The sequence below is a fragment of the Pantherophis guttatus genome, chromosome 2 (assembly GCF_059756535.1).
Source record: "Pantherophis guttatus breed Tessera chromosome 2, ASM5975653v1, whole genome shotgun sequence".
NCBI lineage: Eukaryota > Metazoa > Chordata > Lepidosauria > Squamata > Colubridae > Pantherophis > Pantherophis guttatus.
Window position 1 is genome coordinate 140,785,398 of NC_142064.1, and position 24,781 is coordinate 140,810,178.

The window sequence follows — 24,781 nt, forward strand, 5'->3', positions numbered from 1 at the left end:
CAATTTCATCAGGTTTAAACTGTGATCTTTTAAATTTCCTTTGTACAGGAAGATAGTTCCTTCCCCAATCAGATAACCTCTACATATGTTGAGATATCAACTCCCAGATTCCTCATCCATAGCATACCCCACCATGAGAAAAGTGGGAGTTGCAGTCTTAGTACATTGGACGACAATATAATCAGCAATAACTGCTTCATCAATTTGCACAAGGATTATAGATGAAGAACAGGGTGGATGAAGAGGAGTGGGAGTCCAACTTCTACAATCAAGATGAAGATGGGAATAACTTTCCTCAGTTTTGCCTGTGCAATAGCAATAACAATAGCACTTAGATTTATATACTACTTGACAGTGCTTTACAGCCTTCTGTAAGCGGTTTACAGAATCAGCATATTTCCCCCAACAATCTGTGTTCTCATTTTACTGACCTCGGAAGGATGGAAAGCTGAATCAACCTTGAGCTGATCAGGATCGAATGCCTGGCAGTGAGCAGAGTCAGCCTGCAATACTGGATTCTAACCACTATGTCCACTGTTGGTGGACACAGTGGTTACCACCACTGTGGTGGTAACCACTGTCCACAGTGGTTCTAACCACTGTTTTGACCATTATTACAGGTAGCCCTTCACTTACAAGAGGGGTGGGCAAATGTGGCCCTTTTACAACCTGTGGACTTCAACTCCCAGAATTCCTAAGTCAGCTTGGCTGTCTCAGGAATTCTGGGAGTTGAAGTCCACAGGTTGTAAAAAGGCCACGTTTGCCCACCCCTGTCTTACAACCATTCGTTTAGTAATGGTTTGAAGTTACAAGGCACTGAAGAGGTGACTTGTGACATTTTCACACTTATGACCCTTAGAGAATCCTTATGGTCACACGATCAAAATTCAGACACTTGGAAACTGACTCACTGTCAGGGTTGCAAGTAACCAGGTAATGATGGTTGCAGTGTCCCAGGGTGATGTGATCACCTTTCGTGACCTTCTGACAAGCAAAGAAGCCAGATTCATTTAACGAACATGTTATTTACTTAGAAAATGCAATGATTCACTTAACAATTGTGGCAAGAAAGGCCGTAAAATGGGGCAAAACTCACCTAACAAATGTCTCGCTTAGCAACAGAAATTTTGGGCTCTATTGTGGTCATAAATTGGTCGTTGCTTACCTGAACGACCCTTTTATCCTCGCTGTGAAGACACTCCTCAACATGGGTATTGTTCACTCCTATTTGCACGGCTGGGTGTCAATCAAACCCTCTGGAGCTGGATACGCCCTGCTTCCTGCTCCTTCCTCAGTCTTTTCACGAAAGCATCTTGGCCCAAGGGCATCAGGACGGCCACGAAGAAAAATCCTCAGATGCAGGACAGGAACAGAACAGCTACAGAGGGAGAACAAAAAGAGACCTCCACCAAGGCCAGACCCGGCGACACAAAAGGGAGGGACGGAGTGTCTTCACAGTGAGGATAAAAGGATCGTTCAGGTAAGCAACGACCATTTTCCTCCTCGCTGTTCAGACACTCCTCAACATGGGACATACCCAAGTTCCAGAAGAGAGGGAGGGAATTAAGCTGAAGGCTGGCCTTGGGGAGAGATTACAGACTGTAAAACTCTTCTGCCAAAGGCAGCATCTGAAGAGGCAAACCTGTCTAAACGATAGTGAGTGACAAAGGAAGAAAGCGAGGACCAGGTTGCCGCCCGGCAAATATCATCTACCGATGCCTGGGTAGCCCAAGCAGCCGATGTTACGGCACTACGGGTAGAATGGGGTAGGATACCACCCGGGACAGGAGCCTCCCGCAACTCATATGCCCTAGAGATACAGGCCTTGAGCCACCTGCCTACTGTTGCTGAGGATATTTTCTGACCCAAGGAGGAGGGGAGGAAAGACACCAACAGTGCCTCAGTCCTGCGGAAGGAGGCAGTCCTCTTAAGATATCGCCTCAACGCCCTTCGCACATCCAAAGTATGCCAGCGTCTCTCAGTGGGATGGCGAGGGTCCGGACAGAAATCTGGTAAGATAATTTCTTGTGCTCGATGAAAACGTGTGTTCACTTTTGGAATAAAGGCTGGGTCAAGTCGCAAGACCACCCGGTTCGGATAAAAGATACAGAGATCACTCCTCATAGACAAGGCCTCAATTTCTGATACACGACGAGCCGAAGTAATTGCCAGCAAAAAAGCCATCTTCAAGGACAAATAACGCAGGCTGATCAAAGCCAGAGGTTTGAATGGTGGTGCAGTCAAGGCCTGTAACACTAAGGTAAGGTCCCATGTAGGGTAGCGATGAATTGACGGGGGTCGCAAGTTGGTGACTCCTTGGAGAAAGGAACGGATTCGTGAATCCTGAGACAAGGGAACTTGATTATTCCCAGACAAAACAGTGGCCAGAGCCGCCACCTGATGATGAAGAGTTGCTGGAGCTAGACCTTTAGAAAACCCCGCATGTAGGAATTGCAGAATGTCTGGAACAGTTGCAGACGTGGGGTCAATGTGATCAGCGCTGCACCATCCCGCAAAGGCAGTCCATGAAGCGTCATAAATGCGAACTGTCGATGGTCGCCTGGCGGCTTGAATGATAGAAATGACATCTTCTGAGAAATGGTCCTTGAATAGCTTTATGTGCTCAAATGCCACACGGCTAATCGGACCCATTCTGGCTCCGGATGGCGTACCGCACCTTGAGTCAAAACGACCTTGTCGGGTGGAATCCTCCACGGTGGCTCGACGGACAGGTTCTTGAGATCTGCGAACCACTCTCAATGGGGCCAATAAGGCGCTACCAGCAGTAGATTCGCCCGCTCTTGAATCACCTTCCGAATCACTTTGGGGATGATAGGCAGGGGGGGAAAGGCATAAAGGAGTCCTCGAGGCCATGGACTCCGCAGAGCGTCGAGACCCTCTGCCGCTGGTGACGGGTAACGGGAATAGAATCTTGGTAATTGAGTGTTGAGAGCTGTCGCAAACATGTCCACTACCGGTAGTCCGAACCTCTTTGACAGCTCCTGGAACAGGCTGGAGTCCAACCGCCATTCGGCGTGATCTAACTAGTCTCTGCTGAGCCAATCTGCTTCCCGATTCACAGTCCCGGAAATGTGTTTGGCTCTTATCGATAAGAGGTGGAGCTCTGCCCATGACAGAAGCCTCTCTGCCTCCTGCATCAGAGTCCAAGAGCGGGTCCCCCCTTGCTTGTTGATATGGGCCTTGGTGGCCACATTGTCTGTTAGTATCAAAAGGTCTTGGCGATACACAAGATGTTTGAAGTGAATAAGAGCGAACCGAACCGCCCTGAGCTCCAGCCAATTTCTGTTGTGCAGTTTTTCCGTCGACGACCAGATCCCCTGGGCTAACTGGGAGTTGAGATGGGCCCCCCAGCCCCGCAGACTCGCGTCCGTGGTTAAAACTATCCGTTTCGGTTCCAGAAAGGGGGAGCCCCTGCTGAGAGCCGGAGACAGCCACCATCGCAGGGAGAGTCGAACAGGAGCCGGAACTGTCACTTTGGAAAGGGACTCCGCCCGACCCTGCTTCTGGAAGGGAAGCAGGAACCATTGTAGGCGACGAAGATGGAAACGTGCCCAGGGGACAATGTCTATGCAGGATATTAGTTTTCCCAGAAGCTGGGAGAGTATCAGTAGGGGAACAGTCCGGTTCAGTAGGATGTGAGACACAAGCTGCTGGATGCTGACACGCCTGTCTGGAGACAGAAGGACGACACACTGACTCGAATCTATCGTTGCCCCCAGGTGCAGAATATGAGTCGTGGGGATCAGATGACTTTTGGTGAGATTCAAGGTGAATCCGTGGTCCTGAAGAGTTTGAAGTACCAACTCCCGGTCTCGAATTGCCAGTTCGATTGACGATGAAAGAATCAAAATGTCGTCGAGGTAGCATGCTAGACGGACAGGTACCTCTCTGAGCGACGCCGCCACCGCTGCCAATAGTTTTGTAAAAGTCCTTGAGGCGGACGAAAAGCCGAACGGCATCGCCCGATACTGGAAGTGGTGGTTTCCAAACGCAAACCTGAGGTACCTCCTGTGCGATTGGTGAATGGGCACGTGCAGGTACGCCTCCTTTAGATCCACTGATTGCATTAGATCTCCCTGTCGGATGCAGCCTAGCAATGATTTGAGCGAATGCATTTTGAACCGACGGTATACGATGTGTTGGTTGAGACGTCGTAGATTCAAAATGCCCCTCCAATCGCCCGAGCTTTTCGGCACCAGGAAAAGCGTTGAATAAAAGCCGGTTCCGAGTTGGGTCGATGGAACACGTTCTATGGCCTGTATCTGCAGCAGATGTAGAATTTTGCGAGACAGAAGAAGCTTCTTGTCCGTCTGAGGCGGCCAGGGGCATTGCACATAAAAGTCCTGTGGCATAGTAATGAATTCCAAACGTAGACCGTTGGTGACAGTTTGGACAATCCAGGCATCCGAGGTGGTAAGAGGCCACAGGTGGGAAAAGGCCTGGAGTTTGCCTCCAATCGGTACCAGGGACGGTGAGTCACTTGCCACGTCTGGAGTATCGGGAAGTCGAAGAGCGGAAGGGACGCCGGAAGGTGGATTGGCGGTGGCCACGGCCACGAAAGGACGTCCGGTCTGAAGCTGGTTGGTAAGAGAACTGAGAAGATCTTTGATAAGAGGTGCTGCCAGCGCCTTGGTCGTAACGAAATGGCTGCCGGCTATAGGGGAAGAAGCATCTATCCTGGCGTCTGAAAGCCATGGGCAATACCTTCTTTTTATCCAGGTTTTCGACCAGGATGGAGTCCAAAGACGATCCAAACAAAGCCGGACCTTTGTACGGAGCAGCAGTCAAACGCCATTTAGATTTTGTGTCAGCTCTCCAATTACGAAGCCACAGAAGACGTCTAGAAGAAACTGTCAAAGCCAAAGCTCGCGAAGCAAATTTAGCTGCGTTCAAGGATGCATCGGCCAAATATTCAGCAGCAGCGATTAACTTTGCCAGATCCTGCTGCAACCGAGTGTCTTCAGGGGGAAGTCGGTCCCTCAATTGACGCAGCCACACCAGGGACGCCCGGTTGAAAAAAGAGGAAGAAGTAGCAGCACGGATGGCCCATGCTACCGCCTGGTGTGTCTTACGGAATGACATCTCCGCCCGCTTATCCTCAAACTTGAGGCCATCACCAGCTTCACCTACCAGAATCGATGAAGATGTCAGACTGGCTACGGGATCATCAATTTTAGGTAACTGCAGAAGAGCATCTAACACAGGAGCTGAGGCGTACAGCTTACGATCAAAGGAATTCGGGCCAGAAAGCGAAGCGGGGTGGTCCCATGGTTTCTGAATGACCTGACAGAAAAGGTCAGGACACAGTACAAAGTCGTGATCAGGTTGAGGTAGATTAAATAAGTTACTATTAGGGTCTGGCGGAGCAGAAGCAGAACCCTGATTTAAATTGGTGTCCATGTTGGTAGCAGCCTTCGCTTTGCGTAAAAGGGAACGAAACATTGAGGGCTTGAACAATCCCGGAAAGGCAGGCTTGTCCTGAACCGCCTCCTCATCCTCCGACATCTCAAAGTCTTCTAGGAAGTCATCTTCCCTGACAAGCTCAGGCACCTGAGCATAGGAAGTAGAAGGTTGCTGCTCCAAGGCAGACGGCATATGACATGAGGGAGCAGGGACACAACCTGGATTGGGTAACATACCAGAGGCCTGCTGCAACCCAACCTGAAAAATGTGGGACATAGTCTGAGTAAACAATGACTGGAAATCCACAGGTTGACCAAAAGAAGGCCCCGCCTCAGGGCGGAGACCTGCTGCAGTGGGTGTGAAGGTAGCCTCAGGAACATGCCTAGAGGTCTGAGAATTGTGACTAGCCATGCTAGAGGACCTTGATCTAGCTCTGACACAGGGCTGGTTAACAGATGTCAAGGGGAACCCCCTAGAAGTAGAAGGACAGACTGCAGAAGGATCAGCATCCTGGACAGCAATATCCTGGAGAACCTCCGATTCACAAACAGCATTGAGGTCCAAAACATCATCAACCGGTTCATGACAATCAAGCAACTGAGCCTGGTGTTGTGCCTTTGAAAACTGTTTTTCCAGAGCATTGTGTCTGCGTTGGGCATCCCTGTCTGATTTAGAGGACTTGCCCGACCTGGTAGATTTAGCACCCTTGGTCTTCCTCCCCTTAGCATGCTTAGGAGAAGGAACTGGAGACAGAGAGGGGCTCCTGTCAAGGTCAGAAGACAGAGCAACAGCCTCCATATTGTTCGTAAAGCAAATTCAAATTTTTCTAAATTTTTTTGAAATTTTTTGAATATTTTTCTAGAATTTTGAAATTTTGAAATTTTTTTGAATTTTGAATTTTTTTTAATATGTACACAAAAAAACACAATAATATCACTTAATAACTATCTACCGCCAGCAACAATATATACAGATAAGCAATTTTCCCTTTTTTTTTTTAAGTAATCAAAAGAAAAATGGGTTTACTTCCCTGATGATGGCAGTCACGCTGAGTCAGGCAGAATTCACGTGCAGGTAACCACTGGACCGCGTCCACACCTGCAGGAAAGCAAACGACCCTGGAAACCAAAGCCCAGGTCGCTGCACAAGTTGGAGAGGCACAATGGTGGCTAGTGACCCTGGAAACCAAAGCCCAGGTCACTCCACAAGCTGGATCAGCCCAATAGCCAGCTACTGTTAGGGACAAAATGGCGGTCCGTGAGAGAAGTCCTGGGGCGTCGCAAGCCAGGTGAAACGAAGCGCCTACGGCTGGAGCCCAAACGATCGCCCAAAGAAGCCTCCGTTCGGCTAATGAGTATGCCAGCCAGCAAGGACTCAAGCCGCAATATCAGAAAGGAGGCTGCGCTGGCCAGAAAGGCAGTAAAAAGCAAAAGACGGCTGTAGCGGCAAGAAAATGGCGGCTGAGGTTAAAATTAAGCACCGACAGCAAAGCCAAGCCACGAATGGCGGCCGGAGCCCCGCGCCGCCGTTCCGCTCCAATTAGCCTCTGCTAGTAACACTGAAGAAGCGCAAACCTCAGAAAACCAAAAGAAAATGCTCAAAATTGAAAAATAACAAAATAAAATAGTAATTTAGTAAAATATTAATAGAGAACAGACACCCTAATGCACTTTGCAAATGGCTGAGTGAAAAGACTGAGGAAGGAGCAGGAAGCAGGGCGTATCCAGCTCCAGAGGGTTTGATTGACACCCAGCCGTGCAAATAGGAGTGAACAATACCCATGTTGAGGAGTGTCTGAACAGCGAGGAGGAAAATGAGGACTACCTGTAGGCCCAGAAGCTTCTAATGGAGTTATTGGGGGCTTCCAATTTAAGACATTTGATAAGGGAGCTTTTCTTCGGAGACTGAGCAACAATGCCACAGCATCAAACAGCCCCTAGGCTGATCTTCATTCACTCACAATGGTGCCACATGTGAACAGATTAAGTTGTATGTGAACTTCAAATGTGCGACTGTGCGCAAAACTGTACTGCCAGGCCTTCTATTACTAACATGACATTGTTTTATCAACTGTACCCTATAGTCTATTTCCTTGAGCATTAGGAAGTTACGACTATCAATAATTAAAAGCTATGGTTCAAAATAAATGAACAGATACATCTTTGGAGGTCCAATTCGTATTTCCTCAACAGCACATGCAATTTTCCTTGATATGCCATGTTTAGCTCTAATCAGATATGTTTGTACCTTGCTTCACATTTCTCCTTTGCGAAAACTTCATATATTGGAGATTAATGTGATTTAATCATTAAAAAAAACTTGAAATGTTAGCCGCCTTTTAGCCTATGCCATATTAATTGAATAAAAACAATAGCACTTTTGAGTAGATCAAACACCTGTTATTATTACCGTATCGTGTTCATCTTCATTAACTAGGCTGTTCAATTTTTAGCACATTTATGCATGGTAAAGATGGAAAAATTCGTACACAGTAGTCCTCGAGAGTTCAAACTTATGACTATTGAATTAATGTCCCTGAGGCCATGTGATCAGAATTCGGACACTTGGAAGCTGGTTCATATTTATGATGGTTGCAGTATCCCAGGGTCATGTGATCCCCTTTTACAACCATCTGAGAAGCAAAGTCCATGGGGAAGCCATATTCATTTAATAACAGTGTCACTAACTGAACAACTTCAGTGATTCATTTAGCAATTGAGGCAAGAAAGATCATAAAATGGGACAAAATTCACTTAACAAATGTCTGTCTCTTAGCAACAAAAATTTTGGGCTCAATTGCGGTCGTATGTCAAGGACTACCTGTACTAGAATATATTCATATTATTTCCCCTTCATTAGAATCATATTAAATTTACATGTGTTGTATCTGATGCCACTTCCTCCCATTATCTCTCCCATTCTCTTGCATTCTATTCTTTCCCCTCTTAAAAATATTTGCTATGGCACCCCCAATATTCCTTTTGTCTACAACTGCATTGTTTTCTGCAGTCTCTCTCAAAGAAGAACAGTTTCTGCTGAGCCCACTGTTCTCTCCTGGCGACATCCTTAATCACAGTAAGTGATTCTATAATTTGCCTTTCTTCCATATACTCAGAGACTCCTCTGTGGAAAATTAGTAATACATGCTGGAGAAAAGTGGGAAATCATAGGAAGGACGAAGGAGCTCATATTGTAGAATTTAAGAGGAGGAGGAAGATAAGCCAGATGCCATCAGAAAATGTCCTCCAGATGTTGAGATTACAAAATAAAAATCCAAGGAACAAAATGGGCACTTATTTTTTTTCCCTTTGCAAATTGGAGAGATTGCAACATCTCACTTTTGCTCCACTCTTATCCAGAAGCAACCTGCCCAGATATGACTACTGGCACACAAGAATGATGTGTGTGGATGTTAAAACAGATACCCCTTGTTCTCTGATTTGGTTCTGTGTTCTCAACATAATAGGTGCAAAAGTATCTAAACCTGAATAAGAAAGGGTTCATGTCTTTAAGTGTGGAAATTTTCTAAAAGCCAAGTCTTTATTTGCAGCAGTCTCTATTTGCAGCAAACTCTTTATTTACATAAGACAAGTGTGCTCTGAGAGAATGATTTTGCACTTTAGGTGTGAAAGCTTTTGGTTTCTAGACTTCCCTGGGGAACAGAGGTCAGATCTTAGACAGTGTCTATCTCTCAGTAGGAGAAGCTCAGCTGATTCATATGCATATGGTCTTAAATTCAGGACCTTATGTCTCCAATTAAAGGGCTTTCAAGGTAGCTCCCGAATAGCCAGTTAGCCTATGGATTATTTAGGATCTCTGAGTGAAGCCCTTTTTTCTCAAGTGATTAGAAAAATAATGAATTATGCAATTGCATTTATAAAACAAAATATGCAAGGAGCTTGGAAAGGAGTAACAATTTCTGCTGGATTTGAAGCAACTTCATCTGACTTATAAGGAAAAACACCAGGCTAGAAACCAGGAGTTCTAGTCCCACTTTAGGCATGAAAACCAACTGGCTGGATTTGGGCCTGTCACCTCTCAGCCAAACAAATTTCAAGGTGGTTGTTGGGAGGAAAATAGAAGGCGGAAGAAATATTATATACGTTTGCCACTTTAAGTTATATATAAAAATAATAAAGGTAGTATAAAAATAGTGAACTTTAAAAAAAGTATTATATTGTAGTTGCATGTATACACATGTACATAGTAGAACATATGTCTTGTAAGATCCTTTCAAAGGGAAGGTTTCCTGAATGAGAAGGGTGAGAGGGCAGAGCAGCTGAGGAATTATCCAATTGGAAAACGTGGTAAATTGCAAGCTGTTGCCAAAGTGTTTTCATCTAGGCAGGGTTTTCTTAAAATGGCATAGAGTGGAGCTGGTATGAGCACAGGACAAGAATAGCTTAAACAGTAGGTGTGGATATGCTTAATGGTGGAACCCTACAGCAGTCATTATTTTTAAAAAAAGAACAAACGTATGATAAAATCATAATGCCTTTTAAAAACCTCCAGAATAAGAAATATCTTCAAAGGAAGCCAGCAATAATTACAAATGTACATTATTAGCATATTGCCTGGGAAACCTTACATTTCAGCCCATATTTTTTTAAAAAATAAACTTCTTTTCTTATTCGCTACCAACCCCATCTCTTTCCATTGTCCCTTATCTCCTATAGGCTTATGCAAGGAAGGAAAGGGAAATTCCACAACATTAACATATAATTCTAACAAAGTGTTTCCTTTTCTCTTTTAACATGATCACATAGTGTAATACAAGTTGTTCTTGACTTATGACCATAACTGAACCTAAACTTTCTGTTGCTAAGCAAGACAGATCTTAAGTGAGCTTTGTCCCATTTTACGACCTTTCTTGCCACAGTTGTTAAGTGAACTACTAGAATTGTTTAAGTTAGTAACATAGGAATTAACAACAATAAATGTGGGCTCAATTCTGGTCGTATGTAAAGGATACCTGAAGTCAAAAACATGATAAGGTCCCTTTCATTCCCTCTACTTCATTTGTAGAATACATGAATCCCAGGAAAGCAAATGTAAAATACATATATCCCAGGAAAGAAAATCCTCCTTATGTACAGTATTTCAGCCAGGATTTGTACGATATTTCCTCTAGCAATTCTTTAAACATTGGCTGTACTTTTTTGGAAAAGTCAGTTACTGTTATTGCAAAACACCCTTACAATATTAAAATATTTTAATGTTTAAGTTTTAAATTCTTAATAATCTTGTGGGAAATGCAATCAAATTTGCAGAACATATTTGCTCACCACAAATATGATTAAGAATGGGTTCAATACAAATGACTTTTCCCACAGATTGCCATAATCTCAACCTAGCATATTTTAAATATATTAAACTAAAATCAATCTCAACACAAAGAAATAAAAGAAGTAATTTGTTCTCATTTTCAGAGAGGTTATTGAAAAAAAAAAGTGCCCTCAAGTTGGAAAAATTCTATTGAAAATCATAGCAAGTTCTTGGGAACGGTTTAACAATAGTTTGTATAGTATAATATAGTATACCAGTAGTATAATTGTATAATACAGGTAGGTATTATAATGACTACCATTATAATCTCATAATATTATGAAAACCAATTTGGTGTAGTCATTGAGGCATCAGGCTAGAAACTGGAAAACTGTGAGTTTTAGTCCCATCCTTAGACACGAAGCCAGCTAGGTGATCTTGGGCCAACTCCTCTCTCTCAGCCCTAGGAAGGAGGCAGTAACAAACACTTCTGATCTTGCCAAGAAAACTACAGGGATGTATCCAGGCAGCTATTAGGTGTCAACATTGACTCGAAAGTATAGGTACATATATTTTTAGTTCAACAATGAAATAAAAATTAAGGATCAAAATGCTCTACAGCTTTGATCTTCCAATATCAAACAAAGTTTTGTTAATCTGGAACAAGAATACTGTAAAGAAAATAAAAATCAACAGTGGAAGCAACTCTCCATAAAGATGAGCATAGGAGCAAATTTGTTATTCATGAAATAGAGACCAGAAGATACTCTTCGCTATTGGACCTCAGAAGTAGCTTTGATGCCTTCAATTGAAGTAACAGTTTTTAAGAATTCAGAAAAAGAAGAAGAAAATATTGTGAAATAGGAGATAGGACAGTAACATCCCGGGGGGGTGGGGGGGTGGGGAGGAGGGCAGAGAAGATACAATTGTGTCCTACAAGAAGACAAAGAGAAGTGTTTATGGTAGTTGGTGACTTGCTAGTAAAAGGAAATGAATCAAATATATGCTGACAAGACCCATTGGATGAAAGAATGTGCTATTTCTCAGAAAGAGGGATTAGGAAAATGATTAAATAATTTCCAAGAATTACCAAGCAAACTAATAAAATTTCCCTTCCTGCTGATTTGTATTGAACTTTTTAAAAAGGGCTACAGCTATATCACTATAGATTTTGAAGTTCCAGGAAAGAAATTCAAGAAGATCAGGTGATCTTTCCCATTGAAAAAGAATGTTGCAAGTAAATAATTATGCAAATCTTGTTAACATGAGGGATTTGAATACTGACCCTACGATCTGAGTGTCATACCTGGAAGTCATCTTTTGCCTTGGAGCTTCAGGCCTGCCACATTTACTACTGTGGGAAACTGGGAGGGGGGAATTGTATGGAGAAAGGGTGTATATAGCCATAATAACATTCCTTTCTCAGGGAGTCAAGGACATTTTGCCCTGCACCTGGAGGGCTGGAACTGGGAGGCATCTCCAGTTGGGATGGTGCTTTGATTGGACCATGTGATGGACTTGTGGGTGCTGGGCAGGGACTTGGACTTTACTTTGGGTGAGGAAAACCTGGAAGCTTTCAGATTCAGATTTTACCAGATGTGCCAATATGACATCTCTAATAAAATGGAACTTTGGGGAAACTCAAGCCTCAGAGTCTTCTTTCATTGGGGGTGTTACTTGGAACCCTGACATTGAGTTATCTAAATGGGACTTTTGGATGAGATGAGTTGCACTGCACAGGATTGAAAAAAATGTATATAGCTGAAGCATTGTGATTTTGACTAGTGTGATTTAAACTTGAATTTGATTGGAGTTAAAGATGAAAATCCTGAGGTAAAAACCTTGAGCAAAACAATAAGAAGAGGGAATTTTGCTATAACAATGACTTTTAAGCCTTTTAAAATAAAAAAGAATGCTGGCTCCTAAAATTCATGACTTTTTTGCCCATACACTAATGCTTAGAATATGGGAAATGAACAAAATAAATCTGGGCTCTTAGCACAAGAGGTCACGTATGTCTTGAATATGCATAAAGCGAGAACCCTTTAATCAGAATACAGCTGTTGAACATATTCAAAAACTAGAAAAATGTCAGAAAGAGAAGTTGTATAGCTTGCATACCTGGCTTGGTAATAATATGTGTGAAAACATTTTGGAATACCAGTTGATTGAATTTGAGTCAGCAGGGTGGTTCAGCTGCAATAAAGGCAAATCTGGTCAGTTTTTAAATCATGAAAAGTAAGTGCTTCATTTGATGCTGCTGCAGTCAGAACCCATCTTAACTTCTAGTTCTAGGTCTAGTTTTGGGGCATTACTATTTAGGATGGAGTCAGAGAAACTGGCTGTGAGGATGATTAATGTTCTGGAAACAAAATGCTGTGAAGAGAGATTGAAAAGGTGAGCATTTTACCATTGAGTAAAAATGATAGATATATGAACTAAAGAGTGTCATACAAAAGTTCAAAACTGTTCTCTGTTTCTCCAAAATGTAAGAAAGTGAACTGATTTGCCAGAAAGCAAATTCTGATAGAATGTTAGGGGAAAATATACCTAGCCAAAACAACTGCAGAGCAGACCCAGAAAGTCGCAGGTTCTCCTTCCTTGGAGAGATGCAGATAATCTTCTGTAAGAGATGCTTCAACGGAATCCCTGCAGTTGGACGGCCTAAATAGCCTCCTCCAAATCCATGGACACAGTAATACAGGTAATCCTCAATTTACGACCACAACTGAGTCCAAACATTTATGTTGCTAAGAGATAAATTTGTTAAGTGAGTTTTGCCCCATTTTACGACTTTTCTGGCCACATTAAGTGAATCACTGCAGTTGTTAAATTAGCAACCTGGTTATAACCTGGTAGTTGATAATTACCTGGTTATTCGGTATGACCTAAGCGTAGCTCATAAAATTAGCTGCCACAATGTCCTACCTGTCAATGACTACTTCAGCTTCAACCACAACAATACACGATCACACAATAGATACAAACTTAAAGTGAACCGCTCCAAACTCGATTGCAGAAAATACAAAAGAAAGACTTGTTGCAGAAAGACTTCAGCAACAGAGTGGTCAATGCCTGGAATGCACTACCTGACTCTGTGGTTTCATCCCAAAACCCCCAAAATTTTAACCTTAGACTGGCTACTGTTGACCTCACCCCATTCCTAAGAGGTCTGTAAGGGCATGCATAAGAGCACCAGCGTGCCTACCGTCCCTGTCCTAATGTTCCCTTTAATTGTATTCATTTTATGTATTCAATTCATGCTTATACTTATATATATTATCTAATACGGACTTGACAAATAAATAAAATAAAATAAAATAAAATAAAATAAAATAAAATAAAATAAAATAAAATAAAATAAAATAAATAAAATAAAATAAAATAAAATAAAATAAGTAAATATTAGGGGAATCTGGCTTCCCCATTGTCTTAGTTTGTCAGAAGGTTGCAAAAGATGATCGCATGACCCAGGGACACTAGAACCGTCGTAAGTGTGAGTTAGTTGTCAAGCATCCAAATGTAAATCTTGTGACCATGAGGATGCTGCAACGGTCGTAAGTCTGAAAAATGGTCATAAATCACTTTTTTCAGTGCCGCTGTAACTTTGAACGGTCACTAAGTGGACTGTTGTAAGTCAAGGACTACCTGTATTCACTTGGGTGGGGTAGAACTGCAGAGTTAAAAGGGAAAAAAAGTGACTCAGGAGATCCTAGGGAGCTCATGAAATGGCACAGCTCATTTGGGTGGGGCTTATTGGGAAGTGAAATTTTCAGTTATTGATTTTTACTTTTTGTAAATTGATATGCAGTATGCTTTTGCCTGCCATTTTCTTTACACATTGATTTTTTTTTTAAAAAAGTGAAGATGAAAAGTACTAGGGCTGTGCAAAGCTTTGAAGGAGAGTCCAAATGAGCCCCTCCGAACCAATCTGTGAAGTGCAGTCCTGCTTCAAAGACAGAAACTGAATCAGATATCTTGGAAGGGCCACATGCTTGCTTATTTGTGACTTTTCTGCAGCTTCTGGTTTTGTGAAAGGCAATGTGACCTTTCATTCCCATACATGGGGGTGGCTGAGGAGAGTTGAATAGGGGGATTCCCTGACACTAACATGAATAGTCAGCAGACGTGAGTTTTAACATCTTATTGAACTTGATGACCATCAGGGTGGAGAAGGGCTGGGTTGGGTTGTGGGTTGAGTTGGGTTTTGACGGTTCGAAAGCAACATTCTTCATCCCAACACAAAGCAAGCAATACTATTTCCTTAACAATCAAACACCATAATACTGCCACCATAGAAAAAGAACACTATCCTCACAACAAGCCATCCCATCACACAGCTACTGCACAGGAAGCAACTGACACACTGGCAAGATGGAACCAATCATCTTCTCAGCCAAATAAATCATCTACCCAAAACAAAGCATCAAACACTTGCAAAACAACATCCCTCCACAGGACCATCCGAACAAGCACAAAGGAGGCACGCCAAAAAGATATATAATCCTTGCCAGCCAATAAACCTTTCTTCAGAACTCCTGTATTGATGATGTTTAGGACAATTAACCCTGGAGAAGGCCAAATCAATAGTAATGGAGAGAATCGGGGACATTGATTGTCAATATGATATCTCCAGTGCCCCTGAATTCTATTGCCAAATGTTAGATAGCTACAAGCCCTCTATTGTGGGATATTCATACAATCTCACCTTCAGAAACTATAGATGGGCTTTTTCTAAATCCTGATTTGACATTCTCCCATTTAGCTTTACTGGCAGGAAAATTTCATGGGGTTCCTTATTTACAGAGACTTTGCCCTTGTTGGATCCAGAAAGGCAGAAACTCTTACTGAAGTCCAGATATGGTGTCTTATTCATGATGTCCGAAGATGTGTTCTGATCTTCCCAATCATTTCCAAATATGAGGGCAAAAATGATAAGTCTTATGTTTATTATTTTAAAGGGATGCTAATCCTACATTCACATATCAGATGACCAAATATCTTCACCAAGTTATACAACTGCCCAAAGCTTTGATATGTTGCTTCATTGTTCTGTTCTATTTTTCCGTTTCTCAATAAATGGTGTTTCGTCACCAATAAAATGATTGTTATGTCAAACTATTCCTCTTTTTACTGTAAAGGCTGGTCAAAGACCATAATAAAGACATTTGATTTGATGTTCCATGGTGGGTTCTTAAATGCCTGCAACCCATCACTAATTTTAAAATTTGTATGAATGGGGCAAATTATTATCTTTTGGTGAAAAGTGAAAGGGGGTCAAATTAACACTTACAAATCTGGCCTAAATGTTTACTACTCTTAAAGATAAGGATGGGCAAAATGAGAACTGACACTTATTCTATACCAGTCTCTTTCTCTGTGACCTGTCCACCACTGTAGCATTGTATTTCACTGTGTCAGTTCAATTCTGTTACATCTAAAAATTAACTAAATAAAGCATTGCTAGAAAGCCCCACAACTGACACAACCGAGTCCTGTTAGAGATGATAAGTTTTTCTTATGGATCAGCAACTAATGCTAAATCTTCTGACACCCCACAAAACCATGGGGTGATCAGAGTAGCAAGGCCTACCACTCCCAGGGATAAATTGATTGGGCATTCTTCGATGCCTTGCCAAGACTGGGACTTCAGAAAAGCAAGTAAAGAACAGCTTATTTTTAAACATTTGAAAGCTATTTCTAAATCGAAGTAAGGCAGTTTCTGCATATTCGTTCAGCACAACCTCTCTATAGGTTCCTTGCTGGGTATTTAAACACTGCTTAGGCTGCCTTTTCTCATCTCTTTGGTATCTCCCTTAAAGGAGAAAAATCCCAAAAATATATTGCAGCAAAGGAAAAGTGGCAAGTGCATTGATACTCACCCACTCTAAATCCTTTCTGAACTGAATTTTCAACTATTTCTTTCACTGAGATATTAAGCTACATAATATAGCTATACAAACTACCTGGAAGGACCCTTATAGGCCAACAACTGAAGTGCTGCTCCAACTTACTGATACCCACTCATGATGGTCATTATACCCTCTCAAGGGCATGCTGTGGCTGTTTTGGGCATCTTCCCATGTCATTAGAACACGAGTGGTAAGCCCAAAAGATACTATATTGCCATTAGGATTACTGGTGAGCAATTTCAATCCCAATTCTAACAGAAGAGTCCATGTTTTCTCAAATAGCACCCATAATACTTGAAAGTGTTTCATTTATTTGGCAAAGCACTTCTTCAACTGTTTTACTGAGCCTTGGTAAAACAAAGCTTAGAGTTATATAGTCACTTTGAGGTTGGGATCTTCTTAATACTGCTCCAAATTGTGAGTATTCTTAATTCGATTGTTTGAAATGTTTGAAATTGTGAATTATATGAATACAGATCTACATCTTTCTTAATCATGTAAGTACTATGCAGGATTTCTAACCTTAGTACTAGTAAATACTAAATCAAGTATTTGAAAGGTTTGACACATGTTTGGAGTCCCCTGAAAATTATTGATGCACATTTCTTTAGTTGAGTAATGTTAAAGTAATTTGAATTATCCAATTTATAGTGCTTTGGAATTCTACACTGGAAGTTGGATAAGATCTTTTGAACCTTGTATGATCAGTGAGCTACTTATGAATAGCCATTTATCATATAAATGCTGCCATGGGGGTTGGGTATTTTTAATGGGTTTTATTATAGAATGGATTTTTTAAAAAATTGTAAGCCATCCAGAGTTACCTATGTATAAGTTGGATGGCTATATAAATTTGTAAATAAATAAAGTTTGCAAAGCACTGAATTGTTTTAATTCAGGTTGTTTAATTTATTTCGGTGTAAAAGGAAGGTACTCAAGAATGAATGGAAATAATTTGATTTGCATACGTTCTGTATAATTAAAATGAAGGTGGAGATTTTATATCTTTAACATAACATGGAAAAAGCAATAAACATCAGTGATAATATTATAGAAAGAATCATATGAATATAAATCAAACCATAGGATTTAAGAAGGAAGATGGGGCTCCTATATTCTCTAAAGTTTGGCTTCTGCAAAATACTTTCAGCAGATACTTCTGTGCATAATACAGGATTGGCCTTAAGTCATAGTAAAAGAAGACCTTGCTTCTAAATAGGAATGAAAAGACAGCCAGTTTGAAAGCCAAATTCTCAGCCACTCCAAATCATGCAACCTATTTCTAGGCATTTGAGACTCAGTTCTAATTTCAGTGATGAATAACCACTGGCAAATCCTATCTTAAAGGGGAAACAATTCATTATAATTTTTACTCATAATTAAATTGTTTCTGAAAGTGTTATGTTAATGGATCTTAATCCAAAAGCAGTGGATTTTATCTAACTATAGAAATACATCAATGGAGTTATCTGTGACTTTGCTGGTGCCATATTACTTCCCACCTATCCCCAAACCCCATAATTACTGTATATGTTCATTCAGTCTCTGATAAAGTATTGGCATAGAAAAATAATTTTGAATGTAATGTACAACAAAACAAGGATGTCAGTATGGTATACTTTGGTCAGTATGAGGATTCACTTAATCTGTTATATTGCATGTATACACATATCTGTTTAGAGACCATTAACTTCATCTACAACATCTGTTAACATAGCTTATGACTACCGTATGTTAACCCATTTAATAGTCTTGAAAATATATAAACCTTGCAAATAGTTTGAAATATTTCATAACGTTCAAAAGCAGCCCAAAAGATAAAAAAAAATCTAATCATCATAGTCTATTTTGAGCCACATTTCACCTAAATGCCCATTAAGCTTACTTATGAACTGAAAACTTCATTTTCTAATAATGTGAAGAATTGCTAGTTTTAGTGTTAGTTAGATGAAATGTGCTGAATCAAGCAGAAATTTAGCTTAGGCAATATAACTATCATTTAAAATATAGTTAAGATACCCTTTACAGACCTCGCTCAATTTGTTATTGCACTATATGTTGTATTATCCCTAATCACAGTTAATGCAACCTGGAGGTAGATAGCAGCAGAGAAACATCAATATTAACCACAAACCTGGTATTGTTTCCTAAACCTAGTTTGTGGTAAAATCACATAGTTATGGCAGCTGTGATTTCCAGCTCTGTGAATCAGATGCCCAGATGTCTGTTTGCTAAGGATGAGAATGTTAGGTATGAAAGCAAAGTAGAGTATAGTTCTTTTTATTTTTAAGGCTATAATGAGCTACAGATTGCGTGTATCCTGTTGTAGAAAAGATTTCAAAGTGGAAATCGCAAAACTGACCCCAGTAAGGATTGATTTGGGTGATGGAGCTTTAATACTGAGACTATTTGGATACAGCATCTATTGTAGCCACACATGCAGGTTCGACAGACAATTTGATTTTGACCATGTTTTTATGTCTTTATTTTAAATATAAATAGGCAGTTTTTAATGACACAAAGTGATATTGAAAGAGACTGAGCCATGAGGCAAGATAATCAAATATGACTCAACGCACAGAATAGATGCTGTCTATAGTTTACATGCCTTTCATATTACATGTTTATGAAAACCACATATTTGTAATAAAAATTCCTGCCATTTCCATTATGATTAACATTTCACTGTAATTAAGACTTTATATGAAACTTCCATTCTGCAGGGTGCTCCAATTCATTTCTTATATTATTGGCTCAAAATAACTGTGATGTAAGTTCATTAGATCTTTCCTTTTCTGCTACAGACTTGAGGTGCAGCAGAGCGAATCAAGAAACCTGCCAGGCCCAGAGGTGAAGTGGACTTTCAATCCACTTCCAAAGTTGTATACTTTGCCTCAGGTAACATTGACCAGTTTCGTTGCATTTTTTTTTAATGTAATGCAATCTTCTAGAAAGTCCCATTGTTAATTTCTTTAGAAACCTCTACCCCAGTGGGTCTCAACCTTCCTAATGCCGCGACCCTTTAATACAGTTCCTCATGTTGTGGTGACCCCCAACCATAAAATTATTCCTAAAACCATTGAAAATATGTGTTTTCTGATGGTCTTAGGCGACCCCTGTGAAAGGGTTGTTCGACCCCCAAAGGGGTCCCGACCCACAGGTTGAGAACCACTGCTCTACCCTATCAGCAGTGCAAATTCTTCTGTTTGATAATGATGCTGGAATAATTTCAGAGCTGCTTAACCCAATCGGGGCCAAATAAAAACATCTGGGAGTTACATTCTCCACAGCAAAACTAAAAGCTTATACAATTGTGCATTCGATACTAATGGAAAGATCAAAGCAATACAGTACAGGGGGAAATCGCCAGCCACTTAGGCATTGCCAGTTATTTCGAGGTCAAGGAGCTGTCCATTTCAGCACCACATGCCTGAAACGCGCTCCAGAGACCATGGGCACCAGGCGCCAAGAAAATTACAGCCGAGCAAGCTACAAGCAAAGCAAAACCGGAAATAAAGCTGTTATAATAAATCTTCCTCTCAGTATAGGAGTGGGAGTGAAAAAAACTGCTGAGAAACGGGAAGAAACTCATTGAATAGCATTACTTGTTTTAAATTACTTCTCTCCCTAGCTTTTTCCCATATAGTGCATATGATACCCAGCGGCTGCTTCCGCAATCGTGTAAGGAGAACGGAAGACGGCGGTGAGAGAAAGCAAAAGTGAATGATTCCCCTCTACCCTCAAAAGGAGAGGCCTTGGGGAAGCCTCTGTAACTCCTCCCCTTGTCTCGTCTCCCCTCCCCTCCCCACATCCATACGGCGTCTCCTTTTTCAGAACAAAGTCCAGGACATAGGGGTCACGCGTTTCCCCGGAGAAGAACGCTGCAGTATTAACAGAACCTGGCTCACCACAAAAACCAGTGTGCCAGGAAGAAAAAGGGAAACATTCTTAGTCCCCCTCCCGCATCCACGCACCTGAGAAAGCCTCCTCGGCACAGGCCAATCCAGATCTTTGCAAAAGGCTAAGCAAATATGGAGATGGGGGGTTAGGCGCAAATCTATTAAGCCTGCAGTCTTTGCCTGCCTGCCTATCCCCCACCCCTAACTCCAGAAGAGTTGTAACGGTCGAGACTTTCCCCCCTGTCGATCTTTCATTCATATGTTTTGATTAATGTACCTTTGAACTTCTCAGCCGCGGATTCTCAGCCCCTCTTTTCCTGGGTCATTCTGGCCGGCTCTTTCAACTTCCTCCCCGTCCTTCACGCCCCCCAAGTCCTCCCCACTTGGGCCGAGCGGACCGGAGGAGGGGAGTAGCTTCAATCGGCACTCGCCAAGGATATTTGCAACAGCCCAGCCCTATTTCTTCTCCTTGACTCAAATAAACTTGCAGTCCGCATGCACGCGGAGGTATAAAGGAGAATTCGTCAATTCTCCGCTCTGAGAGAGCATCTTCCCCCCCTCTTCAGTCTCTCCTCATCCCCCTCCAAGAAAGAATAGGGAGAACCAAGACAGGAAGGTTTTTGGCGAAAGCTCCAGACCAGGACTTTGCGGCGGATCTTGGAGGGAGGGACGGGCTGGGTTGTGACGTGGCGCAAAGTGAGCCCCTAATGCTGAAGCTACCAATGCAGACAGAGGGCTTGGATTCAAGGATGGGCAGCCTAGCCGAAAAGGTGGCCTGTTAATAATGGGGGGTGAGAGGAGAAAAAAAGGATGTACCTGCTACCACCGCCTGTCCTGATCCCCACCCGAGCCACCTTTAACTCCCTTCCCCCCTCCCGCAACCTGGCTTCTAGTCTGCTCCGTAGGTTGCTGCTGGGGTGGCGGGGGTGGGCGAAGAAGGATCGGTTTCCCCAGCTAGGAAAAGGAGGGAGTTGCTTAGAGAACTGAACCAGAGGGCTTCAAGCGCCCCATGTACCGAGGACTCTCCGAACTAGAAAAAAATTAGTTTCTCTCTGTATTTTTTTTTAAAAGTCTGTGTGTGAGGGGCGGGAGGGGGGTGGGAGGAAGAAGCCATAAAATAATCAACCTTATACGAGAACTTGAACATTAGCTAGCCTTAGTAGCCCCCCCCCACGTCTCCAGTCTGGTAAATGGTTTCCAAGACCTGAGTGCACGAGTGGAAGTGGACTGGGGTTATTAAGACACGGCCCGCCCCCCCTCCCCCCACCCCAAGCGCTGGAAGTGAAGAAAAAGCGTATTTCAAAGCAGCCCAGACTTTGGAACTGGAAGAAAATCGCTCTGCGACAAAACCTACCTAAAAGTGGAAAAGGGGGTAGGAAGTGGGGGGGGGGGTTGTAAAAAGAAACCCAGACGAGGGACTTGAGATCTGAGCTCTACCCGCGCACCCCCATCCCCTCCAGCTCTTCCTACAGGTACAGTCAAGCCCCCCGCGGGACAGTGGTGCAACTTACTGAGGTTGCGGCGCTAGCGCGACTCCTACAAGGCGTTGCTGGACTGCAGAGGTGGGGAGGCTGCAGGAGAAACTGCGGTTGTCGCCATCTTGGTGCGCTTCCTCCCCTGCCTTTCCCCCAGTGCAGCGCGCCGTTCCCTTGCATAATTGATGACTCTCAGCAGAACGCGTTAAGCAGCGGGACGGAGAGCTGGGCGCTCGCGAGCTCGCCCGCTCGCCATCCTCGTGTCCAGCCCCGGCCCAGCCCAGGGACCAGCCAGGCAGGCAGGCAGGCAGGCAGGCAGCACCGGGCCCTCCCAAACCCCGCAAAGTTGGCGCGGCGGCGGCGGCGGCGGCAGAGGCGGAGGAGGAAGAAAGAAAAGTTGGGAGACCTCCAGGAGGGAAAGAAGGAAGGGTCTCGCGTGAGAATGGAAACCCACTCACTTTGGAGAAGTTCCTGGGCCGTGGAGAAGGAGCCGTAGCTGGCTGGCTGGCTGGCGGGCGATCCGACGTTCAGGACACGCTCCTTTCCCGAACTGTACACGGGAGAGGAGGCACCGGGATTCCCCTCTCTCCCGCCGTCGGGCAATGCCCTAGAAGGCGGAGGCGGAGTGGGGCAGGCAGGCTCCCCCATGCGCGCCACTGTAGAGAGTGCGGCGGCGGCGGAGTGTGTTGGGGGGTGGGGGTGGGGGCTCTGTTTGCCAAGCGGTTCCTCCTCGCAGAAGGAATCAAGCGGAGCCCAGAGGTGTAGGAGGATCTGGCATTTCGACCCAGCGTTGGATCTATTCTGGGCTTTGCCCCGAAAGCTGAACTCCAGGATGAGGCTCCGAGGAGAACTGCAAATAGGCACTCTGCAGAAGTGGAAAGGAGGGCGGAATAAGTCAAGATGTGACCAGGGGATGCTGAGAAAGTTTGCTGTAAATCGAAACATAACGAAATCGTATCTTTCCTTTCCTTTCCTTTCCTTTCCTTTCCTTTCCTTTCCTTTCCTTTCCTTTCCTTTCCTTTCCTTTCCTTTCCTTTCCTTCGTCTCTTCTCTTCTCTTCTCTTCTCTTCTCTTCTCTTCTCTTCTCTTCTCTTCTCTTCTCTTCTCTTCTCTTCTCTTCTCCTCTCCTCTCCTCTCCTCTCCTCTCCTCTCCTTTCCTTCTTCTCTTCTCTCCTTTCCTTTCCTTTCCTTTCCTTTCCTTTCCTTTCCTTTCCTTTCCTTTCCTTTCCTTTCCTTTCCTTTCCTTTCCTTCTCCTCTCCTCTCCTCTCCTCTCCTCTCCTCTCCTCTCCTCTCCTTTCCTTCTTCTCTTCTTCTCTCCTCTCCTCTCCTCTCCTCTCCTCTCCTCTCCTCTCCTTTCCTTTCCTGGAAACCATTCCAATTGGAATGGAAATTCCAATTTCCTGGAAACCAAGGAAATTGGCATGGAGAAGGAAGTGGGGCTGGGTGGAAAAAAGTTCAAGGACTGATGAACAAACTACTGGAGAAGCAAACAGAAGAGTGCCGATATAAGTGATATTTCTTCTGCAACAGAAGCATTGAAATACCTCTCTTTCTGCTATGGTTTGTGAAATAATTCTGGGAAATCCTTGTATTTTCAAAACAGTTTTGGACACAAACAGCTGTCCAACAGTTTCTCAACTTGAGGAGAGATATTTGTCTTCCTGGGGCTGCAGTTGAAGTAACTGATCTCAATTAGACCAGTTGGTCAAAAGTTCACTGTGATCTTTGACCAGCAGTTAACAAACTGTGGACTTGTTAACACAATCATCATGACAAAGTGCAGTTATTCTTTAATTAAAGGTTGATGTGTTGTTCTCAGAGAAAGGCAGAAAAATGCAAAAAAGGAAAGGAAAGGAAAAAAAAAACTTCTTGCATTAGGCAACTGTCTGATGATGAACTTTATATTATTAAAGATTAAAATTGTAGAAGGACAGTGTCCATGGTGACAAAAAGTCAGGAATTTTTTCCACCCAACTAGATTTATTAAAAGACTTTGTGAACTGCTGCTTATGAAATTACTTAATTAACTAAATTTGTTACTAAACGGTTACCAGACTCCTAATTTTTAAATAGATTGAGGATTCATTCTCTTCTCTAGAAAACAGGGTTGGAAAGCAATAGTGATAGTAACAAAAAGATTGCTACATTTAGGCAATTGAATTGTTTAATCGATTAAACCCATTTGATAACTAAAAATATCAGTTCTCAAAAAGGTACAGTCCAAGGATTTTTATAAAAACTCCAAATGGGTCAAGCCGCTGTAAGGAGGATGGATGCATCTAAGAAGAAAATGTTTGTAATTATAAATACAATATACTTTTTTAAAGAAAAGGAACTTATGATTTCAAAAATTTACATGGATGCACATTTTACTTATTAATCAACTAATTTGTTTAGTGGAATAAGATTTAATTAACCACAGAATAAGCCAAAGCAAAGAAGATGTACCAGTCATGACATTTTATTCTACTTGCTTTAACTATTTGGCCCTTTAAGTACACCTGATTAAAAAGAAAATATATACGATTGTATTTAGATTCAGCTTGAATATACGCATTAAAATCCATGGGGTTAAAACTATTCTTAAATCTGTCAACAAAGTATTCTTATACCTATTATCCCACTTATTTTAATATTTCCATCCTGAATATATTTAAATCTCGAAAGAACTTCTTTTTGTTCAATATTCTGAATGAAGGCTTGGAAAACAAAAACTGGGATCCACATTCTTCCTGTGCTATATAGAACCTAGTGATGTAGATTCAGTCAAATCATTATTTCATTCTCTTCTGAACCAGCCTACCT

The 24,781-nt window shown here is 42.5% G+C and overlaps 1 protein-coding gene across 1 annotated transcript in view; it reads right to left on the reverse strand.

Moving 5' to 3' along the window:
* The window catches only part of SCN8A (sodium voltage-gated channel alpha subunit 8), a 127,953-nt gene extending 105,636 nt beyond the window's left edge, over window positions 1-22,317 (reverse strand). The window contains exon 1 of the mRNA XM_087886940.1: window positions 22,012-22,317. The gene's annotated coding sequence lies outside the window, so the exon portion shown is untranslated. The remainder of the gene's footprint in view (window positions 1-22,011) is intronic.
* Between the last annotated feature and the right edge of the window lie 2,464 nt (window positions 22,318-24,781).